The sequence below is a fragment of the Herpailurus yagouaroundi genome, unplaced genomic scaffold (assembly GCF_014898765.1).
Source record: "Herpailurus yagouaroundi ecotype Mexico unplaced genomic scaffold, PumYag 205, whole genome shotgun sequence".
NCBI classification, from domain to species: Eukaryota; Metazoa; Chordata; class Mammalia; order Carnivora; family Felidae; genus Herpailurus; species Herpailurus yagouaroundi.
In genome coordinates, this window is record NW_024412436.1 from 14,617,136 (window position 1) to 14,623,093 (window position 5,958).

Sequence of the window (5,958 nt, forward strand, 5' to 3'; positions counted from 1 at the left end):
GGGCGGGGGTGGGGGGTGGGCGGGCGTGCGGCCGCGGGGCGGGGCCGGGGCGGGGCCAGGGCTGCTAGGGTGGGTTTTCCCAAACTGTCGTGCCCTTCACGCCCCAGCCCCTGCAAAAGCCCCCAGTGGCGTTTTTCCCTCGCAGCTTCCACCTCCCCCCCACCCCCACCATCTGACTTTGGGGTCGGGGCAGCCAGCCCCCGAGCGGGACTCTGTTGTTGGCGTTGGTCCAGTGCAGTTGTCAAGGGCACGTGCTTTTGGGGGACTTTCTTAACCTTCTTAAACCTCGGTTTCCTGATCTGAAATAATTGCGGGGGTAAGAGTACTACCAATCCGTTTCAAGGGGTTAAAGTAAGAGCCTAGCAGGGGCCGGGAAGTTGCTACACGTTCAGTAAACCGCGGGGTTGTCACGCGCACACTTGACGCCTCTGGCCCGGCGCCTGGGAAACTCACCGTGCCTCCTGGGTGGGGCTGTCTGACAGGGCAGTGAAAGAAATTCCAGAGAAGTCAGCGCGTCCAGTAAGCAAGCGCACACGTCCCGGAACGTGACCGGCAAATCCCGGTGGGGGAGCTGGAAGCGCATCACGGTTTGGAGCGGATCTCAGAGCACCGGGTACCTTGCAGCGTGCGCGCGAAACAAATCCGTCGGCGTTGATCCGCTCGGACCCTGGCGCGCTAACTGTGCCGCTCACGGTTGCGATTCCGACGGCTGGAGAGCTGGAAAGGATGGCTTGCGGAGAGCTAGTCCTAGACTAGGACGGGCTCTGCACGCTCCTGGCCCTGGGGTCTTTGCTCCGTACCTCGACATGTCCTGCAGCTGCCTGGCCACACCTGCAACTTGGAAACTAGACGCCTTTCAACGGCGAAGTGCACCTACTAGGGCGAGTCGTAGTGTTGACACGGGGTCATCGGATCAGCATTTGATGGCCTCTGGGTCAGGACCGGCTACGCAGGACTGGGGAGGCCAAGGACAAAATGAAAACAGGACTCCTTGTTAAAAAGTTATTAAGAATTTCAAGACAGGGGCGCCTGGGTGACTCGGTCGGTTGAGCGTCCGACTTTGGCTTGGGTCATCATCTAGGGGTTCACGGGTTCGAGCCCTAGCGTGGGGCTCTGTGCTGGGAGTCTGGAGCCTGCTTCAGATTCTGTGTCTCCCTCTCTCTGTGTCCCTCCTCCACTCTCTCTCTCTCAAAATAAGTAAACATTTAAAAACAACAACAACAACGAAGAATTTCAAGACCGAAGCAGCAGAGCATTAAACCAAGCATAAGGTCCTTCTGAGCCCAGGACCCTGGACAGCTGTGGAGGTTGTGCACTGTGAATCCAGCCGTGCTCTGGGTTATACATTTTATCACGTTCTCTTTCACTCGTGTGTCTCCCAGTATCAATTCTCATTAAAGAAAATTTGGAAAATATGGAAATGGAAAAGAGGAGACAAACACCAGAGTTGGCTGATCTCAGAAACCAGCAACAGAATAGTGGTGTGCTCCTTCCCAGCTCTGTTTTTCTGCTTTCGATGTTATACCAATCATTTCTCCTTTTTAAGAAATATTTTAATGTTTATTTATTTTCAAGACAGAGAGAGAGAAAGAGAGAGAGAGTGTGTGTGATCAGGGGAGGGGCAGAGAGAGAGGGAGACACAGAATCCGAAGCAGGCTCCAGGCTCCGAGCTGTCGGCACAGAGCCCGACGTGGGGCTCGAACCCACGAGCTGTGAGATCATGACCTGAGCTGAAGTCGGACGCTTAACTGAGCCACCCAAGTGCCCCACCAATCATTTCTTTTAACGGTGGTAATTATGCTATATAAATTCTGTGGCCCCAAAACAATAAGAAAATATCAAAGGGAAATGCCATCGTTCAAATATTTTGAGTTCCTTCCAGGTCTGATCCACTGGCTTTTATTTCTGCTGGTTCTTGCTTATGGTGTCCTAGCTCCTCATATGTCCGGTAAGTTTTCATTGTACGTCAAACTTTTTAGAAAAATTTCTTTGCAGATTGAATCACCCCACGTCCCAGCAATAGCAGTGCTAGGAATTTACCCAAGGGATGCAGGAGTGCTGATTCATAGGAGCACATGTACCCCAGTGTTTATAGCAGCATTTCAACAGTAGCCAAATTTGGGAAGAGCCCAGATGTCCATCGACTGATGAATGGATAAAGAAGATGTGGTTTATATATACAATGGAATACGACTCGGCGATGAAAAATGAAATCTTGCCATGTGCAACAACGTGGATAGAACTGGAGGGTAATTAGGCTAAGTGAAATTAGAGAAAGATATCATATGGATTTCACTCATATGTGGAAGTTGAGAAACTTAACGGAAGCCCATGGGGGAAGGGAAAGAAAAAAATATACAGTTACAAACAGGGAGGCAAACCATAAAAGACTTTTAAATACAGAGAACTAACTGAGGGTGGATGGGGGATGGGGGGGAGGGGAAAGGGGGTGATGGGCACTGGTGTTGTAAGTGTTGAATCATGGGCATCTACCAAGAGCACACTGTGCACAGTTATGTTACTAACTCGACAATAAATTGTATTTAAAAAAAAAAAAGTTATTTGCAGAAGTTCAAGGACTGAGATGATGTTATCTTTCTCCAAGGAGGATTTTCTACATCTTTTGCCGGGTGTCTGGGGGACGCGAGCACTCTAGAATTGCCCTACTCCAAATTCGCGGTTTGAGATTTTCGGGGGTAACCAGATGACCGTGGTCTGCCCGAGGCGGGTTTTTTCCACTTCACCCTCATTCACAAGGAGCTGTCCTTTCAGATCCTGAGCCGAAGCAGGTTTTTATCACGTCCTAAGCCCTGGTGGTCCTTGGACTCTGGCTTTTCCCCAAGCCCTACAAAGCACTAAAAGCCCAACCCAGCCTCACCCCTCCTCCAGATCGGCAAATGCCCCAAAGGGCAAAACTGGCCCCCACTGCTGGGCTGACCTCTCTGGATCCTGACCCCTCTCCGCACTTGTCCCCAGAAGTGCTTGCTCTCAGGGCAAGCCTTTGATGCTTTTAAGAAGCTGTTTAGAGATTTTATTCAGCTCTTTAAACTGTGTGTGGTGGGAGGATTGGTCTGAATGATCCGGCCCAGCATTATCAGAATCAGGAGTGTCTACGTCGAAATCTAATGTCAAACAGAAATTGAATCCCGCATCCCACCACTCTGACTTCCAAGGCTCCATACATATCTCAGCCTCTAATTTTCTTGACCTTTCCCCAGCCCTGCTGCAGAATTGTCTACAGGACTAGAATTTCAGAAAGTGAGAGCTGCAGGCAGTTATAGTGTATTAATTCAACAAATGTTCTCTAGTGGTGGTGGGCACGTGTCAGGGACCCACAGGATTCCCAGCCTAAGTGGTGAGGTTATAAATAACCCCTTCACATGGGAGTTAGAAGAAAGACAAGAAGGAAGAAGGAAGAATTGCCTGTAACACTTACTGCCTGAGGAAGGCAAGAGAGAAAGTAACGAGGAATGGATTTTGAGTGACCAACCTACATGGATTCATCTACCGTAGACATTGAAAGGGCAACTGTTTTATTTTTTTTCCGAGCCACCATGCAGCCCCAAGTGGCCATGTGACAGTCTTGGAGCTTATGAGATATGTACCCCTTTGGGCTGGAATGCAGATGTGATTCCTGGAGGTACAGCAGCCATCTGGCAATAATGAGGAAGCAATCAACACATTAAGAACGGAAAGCTAAAAGATCAAGAACCAGTTGACATCATAATAGAGCCACCAAACCAGGCCTGAACTCCCAATTCCCTGGCTTCTTATAGACTGAGACAATAAAACTTCTGACTTTGGGGGGTGGGGGGCACCTGGGTGGCTCCGTCGGTTGAACGTCCAACTCCTGGTTTCGGCTCAGGTCACAATCTCACAATTCGTGGGATCGAGCCCCATGTCGGGCTGTGCGCTGACAGCTCAGCCCCTTCTTGGGGTTCTCTCTCTCTGTCTCTCTCTCTCTCTCCCTCTCTCCCTCTCTCTCTGCCCCTCCCTCCCTTGCACACGCACGCTCCTGGTTTTCCCAAATTGCATTTTACAGCCAGTTTGTTCAAACCAGAATCTAAAGATGTTCCCTCCACACCTCTCGCCCCCAGGGCTTTTTAACCTTCTCGTGGGTAATTTACCCAACGATAATTATTTTGGGGTTGAACGTCTGCTGCTGACGGCAGCGTGCCGAGCTCAGTGACCGTGCCCGGTGGGAGCCCGCGTGCGTGTGTATCTAAGCTGGCGCTGTCTGACTCAGGACTGTGTTCACATGACTCGCGTGGCACATACACGCGCGTGGAGAAGCCAGCCGCGGATTACTGACTCGCGCCTGCTCGACGTACCTGCTCTTCATTTTCCCGAAAACAACTGAAATCTAACTCTGAGTCCCCTTCCCGCTTGCCCGGCAGGAAACTCGGTATCAGCCTTGGCTGGGGCTGCCCAGGGGGTCTGGGGCCTCACACGCACCAAACACCGGGCAGCTCCTCCCACTGCCATCGGTTGGTCATCTGCCCACGCTGGTTCCTGCCGACGTCCCAGCTGGACCGGTCCCGGGTGCCCGCACCTCTGGCCTTCTGCTCCCTCCCAGATGGAGTGCCGGGAGCCCCGATGCCTAGTTCTGCCCACCCCGGGCACCCACAGCCCCGTCTCTGAGGTCTCGCCTGCTCCAAGAGTCGGGGGGCGTGAAACGGTGTAGGTATGGGTCCCCCTCCCGAACCCCAGCTTCAGCGTCTTTCCGGTCTGCAGGGGATCGCTTCCTGCCTCCGTCCAGCTGTTGCCAAAGCCAGTCTCCCCGTGGCTCTCTCCCCCGGAGGGACATCTCCCAGAATCTTCCAGAATCTCTCCAGAGCCGGAAGGAACCTTTGACTTCAAAGCTCTTTAACTTTCCACCTCCCGGTTTATCCAGCCAATATTCGTTAGCGTAACTGCCGTGATTACGACAATATCGAAAAGTTTTCTGTTCTGACTGGTAAACATCACGATGGCTGTTGTAGCAAACGGGAAAATTAACACGTGACTAAATTCTAAATTAAACCCATTCATTCCAGCTAATTGTCACGGGATGTCACAAGGACCGTTGATGAACGGGCCCGGACCTGCTCATCCAGCACAAGGCTCCCCATGCGATCGGCACCCTGGTTTCTCACCGGACAGAAACCGCGTGGTGGCCCTGAACAGTCATCGCTCTGGTGACACGGGCGCATCGGAATTCTGTGTAAGCGGTAAATGCAGTGTTTCCATGCTCATAGGTTTAAGAATTTGTATGGAAAGTATTAACAACGAGCTCACAAAAGAAAGGAAACTGAGCAAGGATCCATTTGTTAGCGTTCACCTAAGTACCATGCAGCTCAGTCTTCTGAGTCTGCCGGGAACCTTTCTGTCACTGCAGCGCGTCCCAACCACCCAAAAACCTTCCACACTCGCGAGAATTAGTACAAAGTAACACGATACTTCTCAATACTCCACACTCCATCATAGTTTGATTATTTTTTTTAATTTTTTTAATGTTTATTTATTTTTGACAGAGAGAGAGAGAGAGAGAGAGACAGAGCATGAGCAGGGGAGGGGCAGAGAGAGAGGGAGACACAGAATCCGAAGCCGGCTCCAGGCTCCCAGCTGTCAGCCCAGAGCCCGATGTGGGGCTCGAACCCACGAACCGGGAGGTCATGATCTGACCTGGAGTGATCTGGAATGGTCATGATCTGAGCTGGAGTCGGACACTTAACTGAGCCACCCAGGTGCCCCACAAAGGAGGGACTTTGAATATAAATCCATCTGTCTGTGATAAAGACAGGTATCAAAAACTCTCCAAAACATACCTGTGATACTATTTATACTTAGCATCTCTACAAAAATCAACACAATTTGCACTAGCATTCATTTTCCTTGCTACTTTAAGCAATTTAAGTTTTTTTTTTTAAATACTTAGAGAGAGAGAGAGAGAGAGAGAGAGAGAGAATATGAACGGGG